The sequence below is a fragment of the Tetrao urogallus genome (assembly GCF_951394365.1).
Source record: "Tetrao urogallus genome assembly, chromosome: 18".
In the NCBI taxonomy this organism is placed as follows: domain Eukaryota; kingdom Metazoa; phylum Chordata; class Aves; order Galliformes; family Phasianidae; genus Tetrao; species Tetrao urogallus.
In genome coordinates, this window is record NC_136831.1 from 2,342,047 (window position 1) to 2,354,300 (window position 12,254).

Here is a 12,254-nt window from a genome sequence, read left to right on the forward strand (position 1 = left end):
TGTAACACCATAAAGAGCTGATTCACGCAGCTGTAACTGGCTTATACACAGGACTCACCATGGTTCTTTCCCTAGATTAAGCAACAGTCCTGTGCTTTATGCCAAACCCATCTCACGGAGGCACTCCAGTGTGCAAAGCCATCACCTGAGCAGACATGGACACAGCAGGCACGAAGGAGGCTGACACACACACACACACACACGCACCATCCCACAAGCCAGCAGGAGCAGCAGAGGCAGGCAGCCATGTCACAGGTACCTGGTGCTTGCAGGACAGATTTCCCACCACCCCACACTGCTCCCCTTCTGCTCAGCCAAGTCAGGTGGGAAAGGATTCCCAGTGCCAGAAGAGCCCCAGGCAGGTGGCAAGCAGCTGGGAAGACCATGCTGCTGCTTTCCTAAGGCTCCTGTGATCTCGCACTTGCAAGGCTTCTTAAAACCTTTTCTTCCCACCGCACATTAGCAATTCATTGGGTGGTTTCTACAAGTCTGAAAGGGAACAGACAGACAAATTTCTAACATATGGAGAGCTGGGGTAGAAAAACTGCAAAAACTTCCCTGTGAGACCGGCAGCAAACCCCCAGCAGCAGGGCCACTATTGCCCCAGCAGTGCAGGGCTGCTGTTCCCCCAGCAGTAGGGCCACTAGCCTGCAGCAATGCTCCAGGGAAGGCACAGCCACGGGCACTGAGGAGGTCAGCAGGCAACAAGCTGGCAGCAGGAGAGCTGCACATCTCCAGCCACCTTATGCCCTCGGTGTCATTGCTCTTCTCCAGCTTCCCTCTCCATAAAGTCGTGATCAAACTTCACAGCAGACTCAATTCATGAATGCCAAAAATATTAAGATACAACAGCAAAGATTCTGTATGTAAATCTGCAAATAAAACAGCATTTGTTGGGGAGGAAAAACCACAGGTGGGACTGCGAAGATCCAGGTTTTGATGTCTCCCTGCAGCAATCTCCTCCCTCTGGAAAAAGGCTGTTCTGAAACACAAACTGCTTCTGTAATGTGAGTTTTGTCCAGCACTTTAGTAGTATTATTTTTAAATTTACTAACACTAGATAGAAAGCCATCTGCAAGTTTACAAGCTCTCACACAATTGAGAAATTCCAAACACTGGGCAGTATTTTAAAAATTGCTTTGAAAAATCTGGTTTCGTATCACCTTTGGTTGCTAAATAAGCTTGTCTGGTGATTAACCACAGCCCACACAAAAATAGTTACAAAACAGTTTTATGACTAGAAATGGTTTTATGAGTAGAAATGGGCGTTGGTAAAGCAGACTGTTTTTTATTTTTATTTTTTTTTAACTGAAGTTGAAATGTAAAAAGAAAAACAATACGAGCTCTGTAAGCAAATTCTTCATGGTAAATAAATATGCAGTGATTTGGAGAATGCTAAGTGATCGTTTTTAGGACATTTATTTTTGGCAGGGTAAACACTTTCAGACCCCAAGCAACTTCCCTGTGTGTACAGAATCTCCAACTGTGAAAACAAAACAAATAGCTGAGTTTCATTTGTTGCGATCAGAATTTTTTTCATGACTGTTTAGAATAAAGTTGGATGGTATTTGGAAATGCACTGTTGAAGCATTAATCTCCACTGGTAAACATCCTACAGTATGTATATAATACAGAAACTATTCTTGTACTTCAAAGCCTTCCCTCTTAATTTGGGAGAGCGGAGGATACAAACAACCTTTTTTCCCCCTTCCCTGCTTCCTTCACCTAGCAGAAATCCCTCACTGTACTGCTGCAGACTCCACGCACTCACACAGAAAAATTAGACAAACATCAGACAGCAAATTGCACTTGAGAAAAATAACTCTCTTGAGAAATAGGATATAATGGGAGGACTGTACAGTCTGGGAGCCTTAATATTTCCCCACTTGTCTGGGCAAAGGCTTTATTTTTTTTTTGTACAGGAACTCACTGTTGACTCTTCAGGATTGAATATCCTGCCGATGAGGAAATCTGGGACACGAAGGGCAGATGCTCAGCTGGTATGTGAGACCCCAGCCCTGCCTGCCCTTCTTCCCTCACCACCACGGAGGAGCACAAAGCACAGGAGCAGAGCTGAAAAACACACCTCCTTTTTTTGAGCGATCTAATTGAAGTCTGGCTGCTCACCACTCCTGAAAACATCCATCCAACCTGTCCCACGCTGCGTGTCCAAGGAGTGAGCAGCCAGCATTAGTCAACGATCTGGGAAACGTCGGCTTGCCAAGGTCACGTAAGTCTGTGGCAGGAGAAGGAGCAGTAACAGCAATCTGGCTCTTCTCCTGCTTCACAGCCACAAACTTTCTTCCTCCCCTAACAATTACATATGTGGGTTTCCTTAACAGTTTCTTTTTACATTCCTGTTTAAACAGCATGGGGAAAAGGAAGAGGAGACTTGATGTGGAAAATTAGTTTTGGAAATGCTGAGTGCTGTGGATTTGCCAACTTCTGCTCCTCCAGTCAATTCATTTCAGACACTCACAGCTCTCACCGAAATGCTATTTTTAGGTTACATGTCAGATTTCACAATGGAGACTGACAGGATTTTTCTGAAGGCTATTCTCTGAGAATTAAAAAGGAAAAACAATGTGCAAATTCTGCTGGCACTCCACTGCAGCTTCTCCACAGCAAAGCTGCAACAGACCCCAGCCTGGCAGAAAGAGCTTGCTCGGCGTGTACCAGGAGATCACCAGCACGAGGGAGATGTGCAGGCCTCTTACATGTAGTGAAGCCACACAGAGCCTGAAAACGTGCCAGAAACACTCTGCAGCAAAGCAAGGTGCAGTTGTGGAGCGGGTCTGTAGAAAGCACAGCTCCTAAATAAAGCCATCGGCTGCTGCAGGAGGTGCCAGGCTGCTCCCAGGGCACCGGGGCTCCTTGGCTTCACCACTGCATTGGCACAGTGCTCCGTGGGACCCGCAGAGCTGCAGTGCTGTTCCTCGGTGGGGGAAGGCCAAAAATGCAGAGTGGCACCTTTTGGTAGAGTTAGCAAGGCCTCCAGCAGAGGCTGCAGTCTCGCTCATATTACTTGTCAAGTGCTTGTCACGCTGTTGGACACGCACATTAAGAAATCATTGTTTCTACCCAGTTATTTCCTGAAGCTAACAGGTGTTTGAAGCCAGCTTCCAACTCTGCCTTGTCATCCCACAGACAGAAACTGAAGCACTGCGGGATCTTCTTTGTTTGTTGTTTGTCTTTTTAGGGGCAGACCCTGTGCTTACAGTCCTTGCTGGGGCTGTTTTGGCCAGCCCTCTGCACGCTGACAGCCCTTGCTGACAGAACAGGGATGCACTGGGAGAGTGTCACCTGCACAGAAAGCAATGGCTCAACCTAAAAAAGCACTGCTGTAAAAGCCATGCCACTGCAGCATCACAGGGCATTTTTATTTGATATCCACGTGGATGTTTGAAACATCATCATAATAGGATAAAGCAGGAAGTGTTTCAGATATTCCAGGGCCACTTCTGCGTAAGTTGCTCAGAATAAGTCATCCAGTTACATTTCAGTTTGCACATCAGTGTGCGCAGATATTTGATTACACAGCTCTACCAGAGAAAATGTAGAGTCACTGTGTGAGCCGAGGGCGGTGAGTTCACACAGGTGGAATTGAGCACAGCATTGGTTTCCCAAGGGTTTTCTGGTGCTTCCTGAAGCTGACAAGATTAATTTAGCAATTTGGAAATCTGTTGCCAAGTCCAAGTCCCCAGAAGACTGCATAGCAATAGGAAGATTAAAAGCAGATGGCTCAGCAACCAAGGTTTTATAGTTACACTTTTAACAGACTTAAAATTCTTGAGCTTCGTATCAGATCTTCATTCTTTCCTTCAATTGAGAGCGTTAGTATCTTCTGAGAACCTCCGTAGGAAGTAAAGCCAAGCACACATCATGCTAACAATATGACCTCAATTAAAATATATATACCTGTATGATGGGCTTAATAATATGTTAAGGAAATGTTGATTCTAGCTCAACCAAAGCACTATGCAATTAGACCATCCCTATGTTGCATTGCTAATTTCCACAAGAGAACGCAGGAATTTAAAACATGAAGAGAATATTTCAGGGAAGTGCTTTTGCAGCTGAGCTTGTTAAACAAACCTTAATGCTGCTGCAGCTCACAAGAGCCTCCCCCATGAAGGTGAGCTACCTGCAGCAGGCTGGAGGTGGCTCCAGGTCCCATCACACCTCCCAGACCATGCTGCCAGCTCAGTTGCCAAGTTCGCACACACAGAAGATCTCTACCAGGGGCTCATCCCTCTCCAATGTCTTAGAAAACACCTTCACAACACGAGCTCACAATCACAGCTGACACTATAGCCACCTATGGAGGAGCTGCGCACCCAGCTGGCAGGGACACGATGGTCCTTCCCTCATATCACCCACACCAAGTAACCTCAGGATTTCTTTCCTAGAAGTCATTTCAGCGAGCTCTCTCAAAGGCACTCTGAGGGGCCCAAGCAGCAAACATCTCTCCCCTATGAATGGCGAAACGCTGATATGCATTAATAAATGCAAATGGATATTCCTGCCCAGAGCACCTTGTGATAGAGAGCAGCCTTCACACTGCCAGCCCCAGGGGCCTTGGGGCACAGGGTTGAGGCAGTGTTCAGGTTTCCAGCTCTCTGGCCAGCCCGTGTCAGCACGCTCTGCTGTGCTTCAGAGAAGCAAACCGCAAAGTTTGATACCAAACCCTTGAGCCAGAGGACACAGCCACACTGATTTTTCCCATCGCTGCAAAGAGACTTGTGGGAGTGGTTCAGATCTGGGGCCGCCCATGGTTCATTTCTGCTTTCCCCTCTCGAAATTGCAAAATGTACTTTGCCTTCAAATTGACGTGACAAAAAATGGCACCTGCAAAAACTGAGAAGGCCTGCTTTGAAAACGCAACCCCCCAAAATATATTTGGACACACGAATATAGCGGCCAAACCTCAACTTAAATCTTCCATATGAAGTGTAAGGAATCAAATAACCATCCAAAAGAGATGTCTGCAAAACAACTTGGCTCATAACATTTTCATTTGGATTAAATTAAAGTAATTGTAAATCTTCAGCGCACAGCACGAGAGCTTCATTCTATGTAACACTGTACGCATCCCATTAAGCTTTATACTACAAAAATGCTTTGAGAACCAGACTAAGTTGCCATTCCTTGGGAAAGCGAGTCTACACTAATAAGAAAACTACAAGAAAGCAGAACAAGCTCTGTGAGTAAACCTCCTCCACTGCAGTTAACCAGAGCTAAAAGAGGCAAAGGAAAAGGAGGGGCAGAAGAAACATTCCTTGGAACGAAGTGCAAAAGCATCATTGCACACTGATCTCATTGAGCAGTGTTAAGCGTCAGCTGTGCATGAATTAGAAGCTAGTGCCAAGCTGACTGTCTCACACATAAACATGGTTTATCTAATGATCCATTCTTAATTACCTCCAAGTTATGACTTCCTGGGCATCTCAAAGGTTTCAGGAGAGAAGGTATCCAGCCTCCAAGTCCTCATACACATTCAGCTGAGCCCTGCTTGCTGCAACTGAGCTCTGTGGGGAGCAAGAAACCTCAGCCATCATCTGTCAGGCTTTTCTCTAAATCTAGAGGATCAAGAAAAGCAAAGGAGGTGAAAATCACCTCCATTCATAACCCTGTTAAATCACTGCTCATCACCACAGATCATATTTTGATAATGTGATGAGAAAGCTCAATCCACATGTCAGAATATGAACTTACAGCACTGCATATACGCAGTTGCCTGTGAAAGCCATGCTAACCTCTGCTGCTCCCCCCTTCCTTTTGGATCATCTCATCTCCACCATCCTGCCTTGCCAAGGATGAGGGTGTCTGTAGAATTTGTATGAGCAGAACACAGGAAGGAGCAGCATGCTTGCAGATCCTGCCCTCACTTTCCTAGCCTCAGGATGGTCCTGGGGGGGGAATACAGACATTCTGTGCAAGAGGGGACTGCTCAGCTTCTTCCCAGACACTGAATAGTTGCATCCAGCCTTGTAAGATGATCCCATAATGCAGATGCTACTGTAAAAGCACTATCTGCACCCTGGACCATCTCTAACCTGAAGACCTGAGCTCTCTTCGTTAGCTCAGCGAGCTGCCATGAAGGCCAGCATACCTCTACCCTGCAAATACAGAAATTCCTGCAGGCCCACCACAGTGTGCTCTCCCTGCATGAGGAGCTGCACCTAGCCATGGCAGTGAAACATGCTGATACAAACACACTGATATTCCCTGCTCCATTCCTGAGCATCACGCTGGGTTCTCCTGGAATCCCTCAATTCCAGCTTTCCTCCACATCACATCATGTAGGCACTCGGTCCCAGCCATGCAGGAAAGCACAGGAGTCACTGAGGTCTGGGTCTTACCAGAGCTTTCATTTGACAAGCTTGGAATTAATCACTCCATTTCTCCAGCCCAGCAGTAAACGGAGTATTAAAATCCCCACTCTACAGTTGTACTGGCACCATGTGCCAACCTAAGGGAGCGTTCAGCAAAGAATCTTAAAGGAGGCACAGAAGGGGAAAGATTAATGAATAACTGGCACAATTCTGCTCATTAGATCTTGCTGAAGAAGAGTTCAGAATAAGTTAAACCCCAACATATGAATTTATTTCCAGAGCTCTTTCTAAAATTGCTTCTTCATCTTGGTGCCAATAAATCTAACATTCCAGCCATGCTTTTCTAATAGATGCAAACATAATTTCTTATTTCTTGTTGGCCAGATCCACAATGAAATAATAATAAAAAAAAAGGAACGAATTAAGCAAAAGCAGTGTCTAATATTTATCTGTCTCTATCCTGCATCCTTCTTTCTCATTACTCCTGCAGCTCTCCTATTTAAAGGCAGCAGCTCTGAAACAAGAGTTATCCAAGGATTACAAAGTGCTCTGCAGACATTCATAATTTAAGATAACTCACATCCTGCTGAAGGGAATACCGGATCCTCACTTTGCAGATGAAGAGCAGACGTGTTAAAACATTAAGGGGCTGAGGGGCACAACGAGGTAAGGCAGCACAGAACAATGTCCTCACCTATTTAACTGCCTTTATCTCAACCCAAGTGTTCTCACACACTTACTCTCCCAGTTCTCCCTGCACAACCCACCTATGGAGAGCAAGTGAGCAGCTGTGTGGTGCTGAGCTGCCTGGCCTCACACCACTGCTCACGAGTCCACACATCACAACCACCAGACCTTGTGATGTTCAGGCACTGCAACCGTTGCCATTTGCTTCTGAAGTTTGCTTCGTATAAACCGTTTCTCTACTTCATCTCCTGAATTACACTCGTAAATATTGTTATCCCATCTCTATCGCATTCTTCTTCCTTGATCCATTGCTGTTTCATGCCCATGTGATCACGCAGTCTGCATTACACTGTCAACAGTCCGTGATGACAGTGGAACCCAAGGGCATCAGACAATCCACATCGCTCAGATATGATCTGCATTGGTGAAGCAGCTACAATGGTTTACTTCTTTTCCCTATATCAGACTAGAATTTTACTAATAACTCGTTAAATGTACCCTACTTTAACTTGACTTCTCTGCCCACACTGTGTACTTTCTGACATCTACGTCAGCTATGGATTTTATGGAATGAGCCATCATTTTCAGGAGGAATTTGAGCACTAGTTGTGTTAAGCCGCCTCTCTTTTAGTGCAGGGTTTTTATTCAGCATAGACTCTGCCTGGAGAATATCTGTCAAAGTCCCAGAGCCATGCTGAAAACTTCTAATTGAAACACAGAAGAAGTTTGATAAGACATCTCCTGGTGAACCCCTCCCCACAAACCACATGATCAGGTAACTTAAAAGCAAAGATTTTGCTCTTCTACTTCACTGTCATAGAACATGTCTTCTCACTCTATAATTAATCCCAGTGAAAAGAAACACAGCAGCCTAACAGATCGACCTGTTGTGGTGCACAGTGCAGGAAGGATCACTGAGTACACAGCTTCAGAGATGCAGTTCAGATTTTCTAAAGTACCTCTTTAATGAGCACCACGTACACAGGACAGGACAGAGAGACAGTGACAACAAAAGGATTCTACAGCACTAGACAGAAGTGAAGCAGAGTTGCAGCATGCTAAATTATAGATGAGAAAGGCAGAGAACATAAACAGGCTGTCTCACAAAAAGCCAAACCCAAATAAAAGGCATGCTCTAGCCAAAGTACAAGCTGATAACAGAAAATCTGGTTTGCTTCTGAGCTGGCCTGAAACAAAAGGCTGAACCCGCAGCTAAGGAAGAGCAATGAAAAAGAGACCGAGCCCAGAAAAGCAGCAGGAAAGTGCATCTTCAGGCCCCTCCTGGGAGCCGCCCCAAGGAGCTTTACCTTCCACATGAACGACCTGCTGGCCTCCCTGCTCCCACCCAAAATGCATCCTCTAGATTACAATTCCTTCAAGAGCCATCAGTACCCTAAGACCAAAGAGAAATGACAACTTTTTGGAGCTTGAGAGCACGGAGATCCCTAAAGACAGAACTCCGGAACTCAACCAAATCTTCTTCAAGGTGAGACCAGCACTGTTAGAGGAGCTATCTGACAGCTAAGCCATAAGCTGACGGCTCCAATCCAGCTGTTATACTTCAGACTCAGTTTTTGATGAACATACAAAGAGACTGCAGAGGCTGCTAAGTAATGGTGCAGGAGGATCGAGCAGAGACAAAAGATGAATATTATGGAAATGGAATAATGATACTTTAAAATAATGGGATACAGAGCTGACATTTTGCTGCTGGACTTGAGGAATCAGTCGCCATTACCTAATAGCAATTGAAATATCCTAGCAAAGGATGTATCACACGAAAAAATCATTCCAATCTCAGCTGCATTTTAACTGTATCGAATAAAGTTGTACAACACAGTCCGACAACAGATAGCAAAGCTTATTTCAGGCAAGTATTTGTACAGTGCTATTAAATGACAAGGACTTGGTCAGTAAATGGAGCTGCAGGTTGCTAAAGTAGTCTCTAGCAACCAAGATGATTGCTAGGGCAGAACAAGTTGTTTTACTCTGTTTAGCGTGTCTGCATTTTAAATCTTCCAGACATTATAGTAAATGTAATAATAATATGGCATAATGAAGATTGGTTGAAGTAATGAGTTTGGGAGGGTGAAGCAGTGACTTGTGCAGCAATATTTCACCAGGCAAGTAGAGAGAAGCTGATGGAGTTTCTGCCTGGAAAGGGGTGAGGAACAGTGGATCACCACAATAAACAAAATGGGTATGCTGCAAAAACAAGGTAACCTAGTAGATAACTGGGATGGCTTTTGCCCAGCCTGAAGTGCTGCAGTAGCAAGAAAGCTTAGTGGTACTGCAGGCAAGAGCCAGAGATCTAGGAAATGGTTTAAAGAGGTTTGGAAAGCAGAGGCAAAGAAATCCACATTTTTTATAACCTTTAATGCAGCACTCATTCAAATAGACCAGGCATTGTAGCACCCTTCCTTCCAAGAAACAAGATCAAGAGGCTGCACTGGCCACCAGAACACCCTTGCAAATATCAAACAGTTCCCTCAGCATCTCTTTACTCTTCCACATCTCCAAAAGAAGATGCAAATATCAACAGATGCAAATACATATGGAGTCATGGGCCAGCATAATTTGCAACAGCTGGAAATTTGAGCCACCTACTCAATGCAAGAGAAGAGTCATGAGTTCTTTCCTGCTCTATTGACTCAGATCTTCCCAGCCCTCCTCTGAGAACTCTTTGGGCACTGGGTTATCTACTACAAAAAAGCTGAGTGAAAATCCCCAGCCAGGAGAAACAACAACAACAACAACACAACAACCAACAATGTAAGTTTAATAAACTGTTCTTCAGAAGAAGAGATGGGAGAGGGAAAAGAAAAGGTTTGTAGTAGTGAGATCGTGAGAGTCCAGCCATGTAAGTGATGACTCAGTGTAATCTTGTGTTTCAACAAGATGAAGAAAAACATGTTTTTGAAATTGTTGAGTCTGGTGTTCCCAGCCAACATATATTCTTTTATTGGCCTGCAAGTGACCCTTTAAACTTGGGCTTGCTTCCAGCCCGTGGGTCCATGGCAATGATTAGAGAGTAGAAAATCCCTGCTACTGGCCAGCTGTGCTCCAAATTACCTTACTCAGCTGTGCCTATAAATGTAATTGCTTGTTTCCATGGAATTGCATCAGAATGACCTGCTCACCCCTCACATAATTCATATATCTGCAATTTCTCCCTCTGTAGATAAAAATCTCTTTCTTCTGCATGTGTATGAAAGAACTGCGAGGATGCAGTCTATACTTCATTAATCAGGGAAATGGAAGGAGCCAATAACCCAGAAAGATGCGCAGAGTTGAAAGCACAGGTAGATGACATCCTGAAATACACACTAAAAATATGGAAGTAGAGAAGATGTGGGTGCTGCTGGCTGTAACACCACACACCAGTGCAGGTGGACACAGCGCACTGAGCCCAGCATACCTCTATGGGACTGCTACGGGGAGGGAGAGAAGGAGAAGACTTCAGAAGGCACTGGTGAAAGCCTGGGTAAACAACGTGGTTCTGAGGCAAATTAAATCTACAGTTCATTTTCAGGTCAGCCACGAAGACAGTTGCAGATAGAGAGTAGAGAGGTAAGAATTTGCCTCCTTTGCTTTTAAGAAAAAAGCCAGAGCAAAAATCATATAATGATTTCAGATGGTGACACAAGCAAAAGGTCCAGGAGGTGATTTTCCTAGAAGCGAGCTAACTTTAGATCTGTGTTTTAGGGTATAAATGCAACTGCCGTAAGGACATAATTGAGCTCCCTCCATCCAGAGGCTGCCGCAGGATGCAGCCATCACTGCACTGCACTCCCTGCCCTGCCGTCATTCCCCGCCAGGCCCTCACAGCACAGGCTCTCCCTAACACTGACTGAGGCTCGGGACTATTGTAACCAAAAATTAAAATATGTTCCAATTAAAAAATGAGGATGATAGCAATTAATTCCACATTTTCATGAATAAATATCATGTGTCTGATGCCAGAGCAATTTGGCTTGTTCACAGAAGCTAACGGTGACACATAAATCCATTTTCCCTGTTGCTCAATAGACCATCTCACGCTGCAGACCAGATTTTGCACTGGAAAAGGCTTCTTTTGTTTCTGTTTTTCATTTTCCTTGCCATCCACCTTCCTCTCAATCTATGGGTTACATCATTCATTCAAAGCAATTGAAGTCAAGGTTGTCTTGGGACTGCTTGGCTGTTCAGCAGCCACTGACCCAGGTGACTTTACGTCCAGAAGCTGCCCACTGTTTCCCAGAAGTGACGTTACTTGCCTGGAGCCAATGACCTGGATCTGTTCCCTCTCCTGGAGCCAGTCCCAGCAGCAGAGATGTGCCAGGAGCATCCCTGCCAGCATGACCAGTCTGCTCGTCCTGTGCATGATGAGGAAAGAGCCCTCTTCCAGCATGTGTGGTCCTCAGCTACTGAGCCACAAGGACAGACCAACAGCTGAATAAACAGGCAAAGCCATGCAGAAGAAAAGCTAATGCGCTCCTACCTCTTCTCAACTGTATTATTGGACTCCAATGATTCCATCATATCAAAAATCATTGGCATTTTAGAAGTGTAAAAGGAAAAGCTGTATGGATTCTATTTTGAAGTTTTACAGATGCTTGCTGGCCTAACATAGGAGGAGTATCATTATTTTATTGACCAAACCTTTTTTTTTGTTTTCATATGGAAAATCTCAGTGGCACTTCACTCCGTTTGTCTTTTTTTCTTCTTTAGTCATATGATAATGTACACTTATAACCAGTGAATCATCCCCCCCAAAAGTCATAAAGAGAAAAATAGCTCATATGTGTGCCTCGGCGGCCAATGAATCATTGACGACAGGTATAATGGGAATAATTATATACTGTTGAGAAACTTTACTCAAAGCCCAGCTCAGAAGGCTAGTTTCAAAACTTCTGAGTTATGCAGTTGGATCCAAGGTTGAGTGTGCCAGGTTAGGAAACGGCCAGGAGAATTTCAGATTTGTGTTACTGCAAGGAAATATCCTCTCCAAGCATCTGTTATGTGTTGACAAATTGTTTATACTTAATGAAGCAATAATAATGAATAGTCTAAATAGACATTGATTTCTATGTTTTTAATTCACTTTTAGTGGGAAAAACATCCTGGCAACAGAAATAAAAATGTCAAACTTTGAATGCCAGCCACAGTTATAACTGTGCTATTTTAAGCAGTAGTATGTATTATTGGGTGTAACTTATATTTTTAGGGTCTAATCCTGGAAGTTTCTACTCT